Here is a 16,213-nt window from a genome sequence, read left to right as displayed (position 1 = left end):
AAATGATGATAAATTGCTTAGCACAGTGCCTAGCTCGGAATGAGCGCTAAAGAAATGTTCTACAGACCGAAATAATGGAACCAACCAGACCAGAGTTACCTAGAAATTGCCAGTACTCAACCACTTTGGACCTACAGAAACAGCAATTTCATATGGTTCAACCTAATAGTCAAAACTTCTAGAAAGCTGTCAAGGTTTCAGGGACTCAAAGTCAGCCTGGGGTGGGGGCCATGTTGGGAAGATGGGGGATGACAGGGCATCAAGAGGGGGAAAGAGACACTTGGCCAAGAGCACCCACTCTAGTCCCTTGAGAGTCCTCCACAGCTTCTGTGCTCTGCTTTGAAAACAGTTTCACTTCCAGATTTGGGTGGACACTGAGTACCCTGCCCCACCCTCCTCCTCACAAGAGCCTCCGGAAGGACAGTGCTCAGAGAGAAAATGAAAAAGGGCTCTTACAAAATGGGCATGCATCCTCCTTCCCCAGATGTCTCCAAGGAGGGATAAGCTAAAGGGACTGGCAGCTTCAAGTGTGAGTTTGAGGTCTACCCCCTTGCCCAAAGCAGCGCTCCCAACGCTGGTTGCAGATGTCTAAAAGGCCACCCTTTGCCTTGCCTTCCTTCATCTGAAGACCTCTCTCCTTGGGAAACTCTTAAATGCCCAGCTGCATTTGATGCAGCAATTCCACTTTAGAATTTGATCCTAAGACTGTAGCATCACTTATCAAGAGTGAACATTAGATGGGCGCCTGGGTGGCTCAGTTGGTTAAGCAACTGCCTTCGGCTCAGGTCATGATCCTGGAGTCCCGGGATCGAGTCCCGCATCGGGCTCCCTGCTCGGCGAGGAGCCTGCTTCTCCCTCTGACCCTCCCCCCTCTCATGTACTCTCTCTCATTCTCGCTCTCTCAAATGAATAAATAAATCTTAAAAAAAAAAAAAGAGTGAACATTAGAAACAATGTAATGTCTGACAAGAGGGAATTCATTGAATATATTATGGCCCCAAATGGAATGAAACACTACATTTTTTTAGAGAGGGGGGTGGGGCAGAGAGAGAGGGAGAGAGAGAGAGAATCTCAAGCAGACTCCCCACTGAGTGCAGAGCCCCGACAGAGGGCTCAGTCTCACAACCCTGAGAACATGACATGAGCTGAAATCAAGAGTGGGTCACTCAACGGACTGAGCCACCCAGGAACTCCTGAAACATGACATGTTAAATGAAGCAAATATTACTGGTGTGGAAAAATGCCCATGATACAATGTTAGGTGGAAAACCAACTTTTAAAAAAGTTATCAGTAGTTTGATATCAATTTCAAACAAATACTAACAAAGTCATATATTTATGTGTGTGTATGTCAGAAAATGCACCATAATGTTCACACCGGTTATCTCCGGGTGGAGCGATTCTTATTTTCTTCTTTATGTTTATCTGTATTTTCTAATTTCCAAAAGAAACAATTCTTACTTGTATACATTTTTTTTTTTTAGTGTACTCTTTATTTCTCCTTGGTCTCTTAGCACAAAAGACATCCTTGTGGGAGGATGTATACTTTATTTTTTTTTTATTTAAAAAAGCAAACATCAATTCCCTAGGAGGACAGAACCTCTCTAAAGGCTGATGTTGCAAACTGGCAACCCATGGGCCATATGCAGGGCACAGACATGCTTTGTTTAATCCACACCACGGATTCTTAAAGATTATATTAGAGAAAAAAAAAAAAAAACGAGACTGGAGGAAACCCCAGTTTAAAAGGCGGGAAGCAGAGAATTACCAAGAGTGAGATCTGGAGGGTGCAAAAAGCAATCAATGGCTAGAGGGAGAAGGTCTTGGGGGCAGTTTACCAGGATATGTGGAAATGATTGCAGAGAATCTAGCATGAGGGGCCCCACCTTCCTTCCTGCAGAGTAAGGAGCAGTATAACAGTCACGTGCACAGAGGGACATGCAGGGCAGTGCTCCAGGGGAGCTAACAACTCCCACGAAGGACAGAGAGCTCCTACACCCAGCAAACCACAAGAACACAGAACCTCATAAGGACAGCCATCTCTTCTCAAAAAATCAGAAGCACTCCATTATAATTAAATCAACAATTAGGCAAATAGGAATTCCCAAATGCAGAGTATTACAGACCAGCAAAAGTCAGTCAGCAAGCATTTAAGGAAAGCTATCACTCTGGAAGAAAGCTACCTGAGAACTAACAAGTAAGGGGGAAGTTAGAACAAACAGAAGGCTTTAAAAATAAAAAATAAATAAAAATAATTAATAGCTCTAGAAAAAATGTGGAAGCTTCTGTGCCCATCAAGCAAAAACTTATTTTAGCTTCTTTGTTAAAAGAAGCAAATAGAGGTCTTGGAAAATAAATATAAATATATGATTTTGAAAAGCTGAGTTGACAGCAAAATGAATATGGCTGGACAACACAGTAGTAAGCTAAAAGATTAAAACAGAATTTCTTCTAGAAATTCTAAAAGGACAAAGAGAAGGTAAATGACATGGAAGATACATTCAAAAGTTCCAGCACCTGCCTAATAGTTCCAGAGAGAAAGAAGAAAGTGAAAGAGAGAGGGAAAAATAGAGAGAGGTAATAATTAAAGCAGCAATAAAGGAAAAAGTTCCAGTGCTTAAATACGCAAGCCTTCTCTATGGATCAATATAGGTTGATCGTGCTGTGATTACAAACCACACCCAAATCTCAATGGCTTAAAACCACAAAGGTGTGTTTTCTGCCTCTTGCTAACTATCTATTGGCTACGTGTCCATCACAGGTCAGCAGTGGGCTCTGCTGGTTGTAGTCACTCTAAGACTCAGGCTGGCAGAGCAACCACCATCTGGAATGTTGCCCATCACTGTGGCAGAAAGGAAGAGAAAGCTCAATGGGTCTCACATTAACAGTTCAATGGTCCAGCCCAGAAGTGATATGTACTTACCACTCATTGCCTAGAACTAATCACATGGCCTCACCCAAACACGAAGGAGCCAGGAAGTATAATCCAAGCATATGACTGGAACTATTTAGTGAATAGCACTGATGAGTAATGATCAATTATACCTTTGGTTTCCATTAATTTGATACCATGGATGAATCTCAAAAGCATTATGCTGGGTAAAAGAATTCAGACTTAAAAGGCCATATATTGTTTGATTCCATTTATTTATATGACATCTGTAAAAGGCAAAATGATAGGGATTGAAAAACCAGATCAGTGGTTGCCAGGAGCTTGTGGGGAGGAAACTAACTGCAAAAAGGAACAAGAGAACTATTTGTGGTAATGCAAATACTCTCTCTTGATTATGGTGGTGTTTGTATGACTGTGTAAGTTTCTCAAAAGTCATAGAAATGTATGCCTGAAAAGAGTGAATTTTACTGTATGTAATTCTACCTCAGTAAATCTTGGAGAATAAAAGGTTAAATAAATGGCTTTTTCCACCCATAGGATATTTGAAAGAATTACTGGAGGTTGTTCTTTAGCAAAACAAAAATTAAATTCAAGTAAATAGAGTACACAAGAAACAGCATAGAGCAAAACAAATAAAACTTAAACTTGAATTTTAAAAATTATTATTTTATAAGATTTTTATAAAAATGAAATAAAAAATAGAGTTTTTAAGAATAAATCATGTTAGAAGGCTTGTAATTTAAAATAGCAGTCCCCTATCTGGCCCCCCCCCACACCCATGCCGTGCCCCTTAGTAACTGATAGCACCACCCACCTCCTCCCAGAGGTAATCCCTTTTGAAATTTTTAGTTATTACTTCTAGTATATATCTCCAAATTAAAAAAAAAAAAAGCCTCTCTTGCTATATATATATATATTCTAAAATCATCAACTTCAGACATCATCTATTGACTTATTATGTTAAAACGATTTTACTTGGGGCGCCTGGGTGGCTCAGTCAGTTAAGCATTTGCCTTCAGCTCAGGTTATGATCCCAGGGTCCTAGGATCAAGCCCCGAGTTGGGCTGCCCGCTCAGTGAGGAGTCTGTTTCTCCCTCTGCCTCTGCCCCTCCCTCTCACTCGTGCTTGTGTGCACATGCTCTCTCTCTCTGTCTCAAATAAATAATTAACTAAAAAATTAAAATATTAAAAAAAGAATGGTTTTACTTTATTTTGTTATACACCTCTTTCCTCCCCTTTTTTACTAATATAGTTAAATTATATTGTGTTTAATTCATATTCAATGTTTTTATTATTTTGGCTACAAAATTATTTTATTTTATTTTGTTTTATTTTATTTTTTTAGAGGGAGAGAGAAGAAGAATGTGCACATGTGCACACAAGTAGGGGGAGAGGGGCAGAGGGAGAGGGAGAGAGAGAATCTTAAGCAGGTTCCACACCCAGGGCAGAGCCCTACTTGGGGCTTGATCTCATGGCCCTGGGATCATGATCTGGGTCAAAATCAAGAGTTGGATGCTTAACCAACTGAGCCACCCAGGCGCCCCAGCCACAAAATTATTGTGCACTATAATTTCTTTTCCTTGTTTCTTTGAACAAAAAATTATTCAAATTTTTGTTTTTCCTGGAGTTAACAATTGCCTCACATTTTTCCCCATTTGTTTAGCTTTCTTTGAACCCATGTAAGTCTTCCCATACCATCCAATAGTTTTGTTAAATATATCTCAATACAACTTTGACAGAGTCAACCCTATCAGATCTTATCAGCCTCAATTTTTCCCACTGAAGTCCTTTGTCCTAACAATAGGGATTGATTGTTGTCTAGGCTTACTGCATAGCTATTGTCCTGGGACCTCCTTTTATCATCCTGGAAATTTACTTCATTGATCTTGTGTCAAATATACTATTTCCTAAGCTCTGTATGGTGCTTTGGATCCCCTTTCATTGGTTTTTAAAATTGCTTGTCAGACCCCAGCTACCAAAATGGTGAAGCAGATCGAGAGCAAGTGTGCTTTTCAGGAAGACTTAAACAGTGCAGGAGATAAACTTTTAGCAGTTGACTTTCATTCACATGCTGTGGGCCTTGCAAAATGATCAAGCCTTTCTTCATTCCTTCTCTGAAAAGTGTTCCAACATGATGTTCCTTGAAGCAGATGTGAATGACGTCAGGATGTTGCTTTAGAGTGTGAAGTCAAATGCATGCCAACCTTCTAATTTTTTTTAAAAAGGACAAAAGGTGGGTGGATTTTCTGGAGTTAACAAAGAAAATCTTGAAGAATGAATTAATCTAATCATATTTGCTGAAGCATAACCAGCCATTGCCTGTTTAAAACTTATAATTTTGGGGCAGGGGAAGCCTGGGTGGCTCAGTCAGTTAAGTGTCGGCCTTCAGCTTGGGTTGTGATCCCAGGGTCCTGGGATCAAGCCCCATATTGAGCTCCCTGCTCAGTGCAGTGTCTGCTTCTCCCTCTGCCTCTCCCCTCCACTCATGCTCTCTCTCTGGCTCTCTCTCTCCCTCAAATAAATAAATAAAATCTTTAAAAAAATTTTTATAATTGTTTTATTTATGAAGAGGAAAGATCAAGCATGAAGACTATATTCCCAACTACCCTCTGATTATAAGTGACAATAAAATATTAATTCTACCTTTTAAAAAAAGAAACACACACCCCTTGTCTTTGTCTTTCCTGGTGTACTTTCTTGTTTCATAGGAGTACATCTTCCAGTAGGCTCTGCAGAAAGGTCATGGGAAGCAGAATTTTGGGGGCTTTGCACATCTAAAAGTGATTTTATTTTACCTGCATGTTTGTTTGATAGTTTGGCTGGGTAGAAAAATGTAGGCTGAAAATCATTTGCCCTCTGAATTTGAGAGATATTGTTCCACTATCTTGTAGCTTCTGATATTGCTTTTGAGACATCCAATGTCATTCTTTTTTGTTTGTTTGTTTAAGATTTATTTATTTATTTGAGAGAGAGAGAAAGAGAGAGTGAGTGGCGAAGGGGCAGAGGGAGAAGGAGAGAGAAAATCTCAAGCAGATTCCCCACTGAGCACGGAGCCCAACACAGGACTAGATCTCACAACCCTGAGATCCTGACCTGAGCTGAAATCAAGAGTCAGACACTTAACTGACTGAGCCACAGGCACCCCTCCAATGCCAATCCTATACTGGTTTGGTTTTTTGTTTGTTTGTTTGTTTGTTTGTTTTCCTGTGATGTGTTTTTCTCTCTGGGAGCCTTAGAATCTTCTGTCATTAGTGTTCTGAATTTTATGATCATGTGTCTTAGTGTGGGTCTCCTTAAAATTAATGAGGTTGGGCACTCTGTGGGCTCTTTTATTTTTTTAAGATTTTATTTATTCATTTGAGAGAGAGAGAGAGCATGCGAGCAGGGAAGGAGCAGAGGGAGAGGGAAAGAAAGCATCTGACGTAGATTCTGTGCTGGGTGTGAAGCCTGACTCAGGGTTTGATCCCACACCTATGAGATCATGACCTGAGCTGAAACTGAGAGTTGGATGCTCAACTGATTGAGTCCCCCAGGTGCCCCTCTGTGGGCACTTTTAACCTGAAGGTTCATGTCCTCGTGTGAGGGATATTTTGTTATATTATGTAATTGATTATTTTCTCCTTTCATTTTTCCTGTTCTCTCTTCCTGGAACTTCTATTAGATATTGGACCCGTTGGATCAATTCTCTAATTTTATTATATTTTTTTATTTTTGTCTCCCTGACCTACTTTTAGGGGAATTTTACCAAAATTTTAACTTATGCCACATTAAAACTTTTTTTTAGAGGTCTTTCTTATTTTTGGAGTGTTATTTCTTTATAGAGAGAGCATCCAGTTCCTGTTTCATAGATGCAATCTCATTTTATCTCTCCAAGAATACTACTTTGAGTTTATTTGAAATTATCTTTTGCTCCCTGAATTGTTTATGTTTTTCTTTTTTTCCATTAGTTTGTTTTGAACTCTCTCGTCATGTGGGAAGCTTTCCTCAAAAGTCTGGATGTCCATTAGAATGACCGTTAGGATCAGCACGCATGGCAGGAACTTGGCTCATCAAGTGGTGAGTCAGTGGGTTGCCAGGGAGCTTTTAGGTTAGAGACTCCTATATGTCAGAATCTGGAGGTCTTTTCTCTGAGTGGTTCAGATTGCGCAAATGAGCTCCAGTTGCCTTCTGGGAAAGGATAAGCCTGGCTACAGACTCTTTGCGGCAAGGCCAGGGAAGGGGGCAGCGGTCTTGCTGTTCATCTGTCCACTGCTACGAAACTCTCTGCCTGCAGCTAAGGGGCAGCTCATTCCCTGCACTCCTCCATGCTACCGTCCATGAGTCTGGAGCCTCTCTGATGTAATTTCTCCAGATGCTCCACCTCCTGTCCCCAGAGGAAGGGAGAGAAGGCAGTTAGCTGAGACTGAGCAGGATGAGGGTGGCAACCTAGAGGTCTGTTTCATATACAGACTTTCAACCAAGCCCCGTTTCAGTCTCCTGCTTTCTGCAGTAGCTGAGGCATCCAATTCCTGAGATTTTCCGGGATTGCGGGAGAGGACTGGCTTGCCTCTCACTAGATTCTCCTTTTCCAGCACTTGGGTCTGATCTTTCTCCACCTTGCAGGGCTCATTTGCATTCTTCATCCTCCTTTCCACTTTGTATATTACAGTTTGGGGCCACAGATGTTACCTTATTTCACTAAATATGGATTTTCCACTTCTGCTTCTTGTTTTCTTGTACTTTGGGGGGTGATTTTGGTGGAAAAGAAAGGGGTGAACATGCGATTATTATACAATAATAAAAACATATCTAAACAGTTTTTTCCCTTAATTTGGCTGATTTGCTGATGTTTAAAAAATCATGACATCTCATATAAACAAGAGAATGTTAGAATTTTCTTGAACTATCAGAAGGTCTGACAACACTGGGCCTTTATCATGTCCCCCCTGGTAGCAGCTGGAGCTCGGGAGCAACTGTCCCCTTTAAACACAGCATGGATGTTCCCATTTCCGCAGTCCCCACCACTCCCAATTGTACCAGTGCGCTTTTGCTTCTTTACATTACCTGCCTGGCTCCTGTAGGCATTTGAGTTTGCATTCCCTGCCAATGCCTCTCAGGGGAACAAGTTAGTGGGAACTCTTCCTACTATGGCTGTGGGAAGAAGAAGACAGCCACGGGAGAGGTGAGGCCTGCAGAAGGAAGAGCATGCTAGGGGTCAGACCAAAGTGGGGAGGAAACTGAAGAAGGTGAGAGAGCTCTGGGGACAAAACTTTCACAATTTAGGATAATTAGTGCCCACTTCCTGGGGCTGTCGTGAGGATTGAGAGAGTCAATATGTGGGAAGTACTTCAAATGGTGCCTGGCACCTAGTATGTGGTGCCATGTTGGTTTATTATTATTTGTTTTGTATGGTTGGGTATAATTTACATACAGGAAAGCTCTGTCTTTAGTGTATGGTTCCATGGGTTTTGACAAACATATAGTTATGTAATCACAACCACAATCAAGATGTGGAATATTTCCGGTACCCACTCCACACACACACAGAAGCTTCCCTCATACCCCTTCCTTCCACCCCAGCCCCTGGCAACCACAGATACGCTTCTTGTCCCTACTGTTTTGCTCTTTCCAGAATTCCATACAAATGGAATCTTTCAGTATGTAGCCTTGAGTCTGGCTTCTTTCATTCAGCATAATGTATCTGAGATTCTTCCCTATTCTTCAGTGTCTCTGTAGTTCATGCCTGTTTATTCTTTTCTTTTTTTAAAAAAAGATTTTATATATCTATTTGAGAGAGAGAGAGAAAGTGAGAGAGAGAGAGAGCACAAGGTGGGGGGGAGGGTCAGAGGGAGAAGCAGAATCCCCGCTGAGTGGGGAGTCAGATGCGGGGCTCGATCCTGGGACTCTGGGATCAGGACCCCAGCCAAAGGCAAAGGCTTAACCAACTGAACCACCCAGGCGCCCCTGTTTAAAAAAAAAAAAGATTTATTTAGGGGTACCTGGTGGCTCAGTAGGTTAAGTGTCTGCCTTCAGCTGGGGTCATGGCACGATCCCAGGGTCCTGGGATCGAGCTGTGCCTTGGGCTCCCTGCTAGGTGGGGAGTCTGCTTCTCCCTCTCCCTCTGGCCCTTCACATGTGCTCTCTCTCTCTCTCTCACTCTCTCTCTCAAATAAACTAAAAAATTTTTAAAAGATTTATTTACTTATTTTAGAGACAGAGAGAGCTCGATCACAGGGAGGGGCAGAGGGGGAGGGAGAGAGAGAGAGAACCCTCAAGCAGACTCCCCACTGAGTGCAGAGCCCAACACGGGGCTCAATCCCAGGGCCCTGAGATCATGACCCAAGCCAAAATCAAGTCAGCCGCTTAACCGACTGAGCCACTCAGGCGCCCCTTTTCCTGTTTATTTCTGAGTAGGATTTCGTTGTATGATGTACCACAGTTTGTCCAGTCACTCGGCAATTGAAGGTCATTTTAGTTGTTTCCAGCTTGGGGTGATTATATAGATAAGGCCACTATAAACATTTATGCACAGGCTTTTGGACATTTTAATTTCTCTTAGATAAATACATGTAGGAGTGGGATTTCTGGGTTGTTTGGTACATTGATGTTTAACTTTGTAAGAATCTGCCAAACTGTTTTCCAAATGGCTGTACCATTTAGCTCCCCAGCAGCAGATGAGTGTTGGAGGGGTGGGAGGGGTCTGATTGCGCTGTATCATCCCTGGCGCTTGGCGTGGTCTATCTTCTCAACTATTCCAGTGGGAGTGTCCTGGCGTCTCACTGTGCTTTGAACTTGCATTTCCCTAATTACTAATGATGTTCAGCATCTTTCATGTGCTCATTTGCTTGCCATATATTTTCTTTGATGAAATATCTATGCCAATATTTTGCTAGGTTTTCTTTTTTTTTTTTTGGCAGGGGTGTTTGCTTTCTTGTTATTCACTCTTTTTTTTTTTAAGATTTTTATTTATTTATTTGAGAGAGAATGAGAGACAGAGAGCACGAGAGGGAAGAGGGTCAGAGGGAGAAGCAGACTCCCTGCCGAGCAGGAAGCCCGATGCGGGACTCGATCCCAGGACTCCAGGATCATGACCTGAGCCGAAGGCAGTCGCTTAACCAACTGAGCCACCCAGGCGCCCTCTTGTTATTCACTCTTGAGAGTTCTTTATATATTCTAGATACAAGTCTTTCATCAGATATGTGTTTGGCCAAGATTGTCTGCCAGTCTGTGGTTTGTCTTTTTATCTCCTAACAGTGTCTTTAGGAGAGCAGAAGTGTTGAATTTTGATGAAGTCCAATTTTATTAACTTTTTCGTTCATAGTTAGCGCTTTGATGTCATGTTTAAAAAAGCTCTGCCTAACCCCAGTCACAAAGAGTTTCTCCTGTTTTCTTCTAGAATTTTTAGAGTTACATTTGGGTCTATGAGCCATTTTGAGTGAATTTGGCTAAAAGGCACAGGGATGGATTGAGGTTCATTCCTTTTGCAGGTGGATGTCCAATTGTCCCAGCATCAACTGTTACATATTTGCAGTGAGTATCAACACTATCAGGATCCCCAGCGCTCGGGGGGGCTGGCAGTCAGCAAGAGGGCATCCTGGCCCCACGTGCCCCTCAAATCTAACAGCCGGGGGCCCTGTTGCAGTTCTTTGCTGGCAGAGGAATTGGTTTCGGGGTACTTTACCTCCTCTCTCTCTTCCTGAAATCTCTTGCATAAAACAAACCATGAAAGGGCAGGGGTGGCTAAGCGGTCTGGCAACGTCCCTTTGAAAATAAACAAGTGCAGAAACTGAAAGCCAATGGCCATCTCTGGGGACTACTTGGAGAAACAGTTTGGGGCCAGTGCATCCGCTGCGCGTGGCTCTCCTGCCCCCGCCGGCGGCAGGTCGGATGCAGCAAAGCCAAACAGGATCCTGATCGTTTCAGATGTCAGCTCTGGCCAGGGAGACCACCCCCACCTCCAGGCCTTTGCAGAGAGAGGCCACGCTGGTGGGGAGTGTCTAATCGTGGGGGAAGCCAGAAGAGGTCCAGGCTAAACGGCCCTCAACTGTTTGCACAATCGGCCTCATGCACCTACGGAGCGGCGACCTCTCTTTTATAGATGGGGAAACTGAGGCAGGGGGAGCTGTGTGTGTGTGTGCATTTGTGCACGCACGCGCACACACAAAGAAATAGATGAGTGTGAATTTGGGATTTTGGGGGGACAGCTTTATCGAGGTATAACTTACATCCCATAAAATTTCACCCACTTGGAAGCATACAACTCCATGAGCTTTAAAGAAATTCACACAGTTGTGTGATCCTGCCCACAATCCAGTGTCAGAATATTTCCATCACCTCCTGTCCTTTTGCAGTCCATCCTTGCTGCTCCCAGTCCCTGACAACCCAGGCTTTACCTTCAGTCACCAGAGTTTTGCTTTTTCTAGAAAGTTCATGTAAATGGAATCATGCAGTGTGAAGTCACAGTGGGATTTCAAGCCAGAATCTAACAAGGAAGCCAGGGAGCCAGGACTACAAGCACACAGTTACCAAAGGTTTTCCCCACCTGCCGCGTCTCCAAACCTGCACATCTTCCAAATGAGCTATACATGAGTCCCCTTCTCAGGGTTGAGGCCAGGCTGAGACGAGATAAAGGGGGTCCAATATCTTGCAGAGTCATCATACTCCATGGAAACTGGAAACAGACCGAATGGCCAGCAGCAGGAGAATGGGTAAGTACCTTGTTGTGTCTCTGCCCTGTAGAATCTTCTTTAGCGAGGAGAATGGACTCCAACGATGTGCAACCATATCGATAAAGCTCACAAACATCACACTGAGTGAAAGAAGCCAGATACAAAAGAGCACATCCTGTGATTCCATGAACAGAAAGGTCAAAACCAGGCAAAACACACCTGTGCAAAGAGAAGTAGGGAGAACGGTTGCCCTTTGGGGAGTAGCGACTGGAAGGGACAACGGGGGAGCCATGCAGGCATATTCAGTGTGTGCAAGGTCATTGAGCTACACCTTTACATGGTGATGAACACTTCAGAAAAGTCTTGCGTGGTGCCTGGCACATAGTAGGCGATTATTATTCTTGTTCTTTCATCTGCACAGTGTTTCCATGGGAAAGTGTGGTCACTGCAGGGGCTGGCAAGCTTTCTCTGTAAAGGGCTAGATATGAAATGTTTTTGACTCTGCAAACCATACAGCCTCTGTAGCAACGATTCACCTTTGCCGTTGTATTGTGAAGGCGCCTAGGGATGATATGCGAATGAACAAGCATGGCTGTGTTCCAATAACACATTGTTTACAAGAACAGGCAGTGGGCTGGATTTGCTGACCCCTCATCTAGTGAAAGGCTGAATCCCAAAGCCTCCTTCACTGAGTCCCTGTTCAGTCCCTTCCTTGGCCCCGGTTTTCCTATCTGTATAATGGGGAGGCTGGTCTCTGCTCTAAACTACCATCCCAGGGGGTACAGAGGTCAAATGAGCTCATAACCGAGGGAGCCGTGAGGGAGAAAAGAGTAGGAATTAAGAGTCTCTTGAGATTCGGGGCGCCTGGGTGGCTCAGTCGTTAAGCGCCTGCCTTCGGCTCAGGTCGTGATTCCAGGGTCCTGGGATCAAGCCCCGCATCGGGCTCCCTGCTCCGTGGGAAGCCTGCTTCTCCCTCTCCCACTCCCCCTGCTTGTGTTCCCTCTCTAGCTGTCTCTCTCTCTGTCAAATAAATACATAAAATCTTAAAAAAAAAAAAAAAAAGGGAGTCTCTTGAGATTCTTTGGTGCAAAGCAAATTGTTATTTCTGTCAAGGTCTGAAGAGAGAAAGCCATTAGCCCCAAGTCACCCAGTGCATACATGGACGCCAGTGTCCCAGGGGTATCCTGGAGGGAGTCAGGACCCACAAGCCTGGCACCACATCTTGGTCCTTGCACCCCAGAGGCTTTTCTCTCAAGAGCCTGTGGAGGAAGAACAGTGGTGAAGAAGGAAGGCTGGAAAACTGAGTCCCCAGTGGGCTGTTCCTCTGAAACCCAGGGCCCCAAAGCTCCCCACTTGGGCCTGCTTTACTGAACAACCAGTGAGTACAACAGGGATGTGTCCTCAAATCTCCTCAGCCAGGAGTGTCTTCCCTTCTTCCTGTTTCCTGGCAGGCTTCTACTCATCCCACAAGGCATCATTTAGGCTATTGACCACTCTGGGTGGATTAGCCCAGGGTCAATCATTTGGGGTAGAGGCCGGTCTTCAGAGAGGCAAATATAACTCAGAAGGCAAGCCCAAAGCAGCCGGGGGGGTGGACAATTCTTGCCTTTCCCTGTGCCTCATTCTCTAGGAGTGGGACTTCTGGAGTCTAGACGTGATTGAAGATAGTAACTATAATAGTAATAATAGTAGCAGGCAACAGTTATTGAGATTTACTACATGCCAGGACCTGTCCCAAGCACTTCAAGTGTATTAATTCATTTAATCCTTGCAACAACCCAAGTAGGCACTATTATTCTTCCCATGTTATAGATGAGGAAACGGGCCCAGAGAGGTTAAGACTCTTACCTGAGGTGACACAGCTCTGAAGTGCTGGAGCTCTGAGGATGATAGAAGTGGCTGTTTCAGAAGTCTAAAATGGGTCCATGTTATCTTGTTTATATCCCTTTTCTCAACTCTGAGTCATCTAAGTCCTTGTCACATGGGAGCATTAAAAGGGGAAGTTGGGAAGGGAGAGAGAGAGACTCTCTCCAAGAGAATGACTCCCAGTCAGGAGTCAGAGCTACCATATGGGCAACCACCCCTCCTTCTGGATTCATCCAGGAGACACTCCAAGCCCTGGGACAGACCACTCATGTGGGAAAAGACCCAGGGAAAACAGACCTAAATCATCGAGGGCATTTATTGACTCATAGGATTGAGAAGTTCAGGAGGAGGGCTGGCTTCAGGGCCGGCTGGGGCCCAGTGTTCAAATGCAGCTCTCAGGAAGCTCGAACTCGCCGTCTTTCAACTCGTTCTTGTGTTCACTTCATTCTCAAGCAGGACTCTCCCAACGTTGCTGCAAAGGCGGCCCTCTAGGGAATTCCCTAGTGAATACTTTAGTAGGCCTCTTTCCCAGCAGTTCCCACAGAAATCCCAGGGCTGACTCTCACTGGGCCACGTTGGCTCATGGGATCATCCCTGAACCAGCCGTGGCCAGGGGAGGGACCCTGCTGATGGTACCAGCTTGCATCACCTGGCTGCCCCGGGGACTGAGTGGGCAGGGGTGACCCCTACTGGCAGGAGAGGGAAATGCAACCGGCAAACAGCAAGGTGTCTATTATGAGCCTCTGGAGGGAAATAAAGCATTCCCCACCCAGAGAAGGGGGATGATTAGACTTGGCCTTTAAGGTCTGCAATCCCTCCTTGTCTTGACTGTGGACCTCCATGACCCCTGTTGGCTTAGTCTGGGCTAAGACCTGGACCTGAGTTTCTCTACCTGCCTCTCGCAGCCCACCTGACTCCACCCACCAGGCTGCGGTACTGATTGTCTGGGAGCACTGGGCCTTTTGCCAACTCCTGACCTCCTGCTTGGCCTATTGCCCCGGTTCCCTAGTTGCTTTGCCCCCATCTCTAGTCTGGCTTTTTCCAACCCATGCCATTCCCCGGAAATACTATCCCCAGTCCAGCAGAGTCCTGGCTCAGAAACCTCCAGCCTTCTCCTTAGCATCAACAAGGAAAAACGAGCTTCTTAGCCCCATGCCTGGGCTCCCTCCGCCTAGAAGCCTCCCTGACGCCGCCTCATCAAAATGCACCTCCCCTAATTCCTAACTGTGTTGGCCATCCTGGTACACTGGCTCATTTCTTTGCCTAGAGGGAAAGGCTCAAGCTTGAGTCACTGCTGCCCAGGGCCCAGCACACCCATGATGCTCACAGAAATACCCACAAAGCCTACATTTCCAGCTATTGGCATGACCACTCCTCCATTAATGGGCATGAGTGGAAGTCAGCTCCACAGATGGACAGGAAACTGAAAGCAACAGAGAAGCCAAGAGAGACTCAGAGTGAGAGAATGACTGAGAAACATAATTGGGGGGGGGAGGGGTTGGAGGCAGTGGATCCAGGGAGACAAGTCTGGAAGGAACTTCATCCAGGACAGAGAAGTAGACACACAGGGAAGACATCAAAGGAGGGAGCCAAAGGGTGTGAGCTGAAGCATATTTTTGGTTGAGCAAACAAGGCTCCTGTGATTTCTGTTTTGTCAAGTTGAACTTTATCAGGAGTTCAGGAGTTTATTTCGCTGAGCAATCAATCCTGGGAAAAACACTAGAACATGTTAAAAAGGAAGGGGGGTGGGGAGGAGAGGCAGACAAAACAAAGGAGAGAACATTTGCCTCCAGGTGGGTCAGCATGGTGAGTCTCGCCAGGCCTGGTTAAAACAATAATCTCACCCCCCCCCCCCCCCCCCCCCCCCTTGCAGGTGGCTCAGCCAAGTTCAGGTTTCAGGTGGAAGACGACGCAGTGAGACAGGCCAGAGAAAAAGAAACTAGTCAACTCTGGAGAGGGAGTCTGAGCTGAGGGAGAGAAGCGCCCCAGCTGCTGGGAGGGGAAAGGGCCCTGGGAAGGCTCTGGTTCTGGCCTGGCCACAAGTCACTTAATTAAGACAAGACAAAGTTACACTCTACCTCTGGGCTGACCCTTCAGAATCCCGGCCATGAGTCACAGCCTCCCAAAGTCAGGGACATGGCAAGCTGGTGCCCTTGACCAGGGTGCAAGCGTGGCCTTTCCAAGAGGGCTCTGCCTCGCTATGTCTCTAGGGCTGTGTTCTCACCTCAACAGGGTGGTCCCACATCACCTGCCCACAGTACCTGGCCAGTGCCTCATGACGGCAGCTAACATGACTGTGGGAGTCCCCGCCTGCAAGGAGCTCAGTGTCCTACACAAAGTCAGGGCTACACAGCCGTGTAGGAGAGGCCAGACGCGCCGGCGCAGGACCTTCTCACCATCCATCAGATTCACTCTCTATTATAATGCTACAAAATCACATGGTGTTCATGATTTGAATTTTTTTTATTTTCTGAAATGGAACCATTGTACATTGTACAAACCATATCTACTTGATGGAATAAATAAGTGAAAAATTATACTGCTGTACAACACACCAAAAAAAAAACAAAAAAACAACAAAAACTAAACAAAAACCCAAACGTAAGAGGAAAAAAAAAAATTAGGTAACGGTGAAAAAAAGGTCTTTATACCTCTAACCGGGTCCTTGGCGATAATGAACATTCCAAACCATGACATCGTTGGTAATGGGAGGTCACCACCCTATAAACGGGTCCACCGCCTTCCGGGTTCCGGGTGTAAGTGCCAGCACTTTGTGGAATGTGTAGCCGAAGCTCCCCCTTCACGT

General features: G+C 45.0%; 1 pseudogene; it reads left to right on the top strand.

Moving 5' to 3' along the window:
- The first annotated feature begins 4,873 nt into the window (after nt 1-4,873).
- Nucleotides 4,874-5,201, top strand: LOC110588270 (annotated as a pseudogene).
- Nucleotides 5,202-16,213: the final 11,012 nt, after the last annotated feature.

This window comes from Neomonachus schauinslandi, chromosome 14, assembly GCF_002201575.2.
Source record: "Neomonachus schauinslandi chromosome 14, ASM220157v2, whole genome shotgun sequence".
Lineage (NCBI taxonomy): Eukaryota > Metazoa > Chordata > Mammalia > Carnivora > Phocidae > Neomonachus > Neomonachus schauinslandi.
Note: the sequence above shows the minus strand (reverse complement) of the source record. Positions and strands in the feature narration are given on the sequence as shown.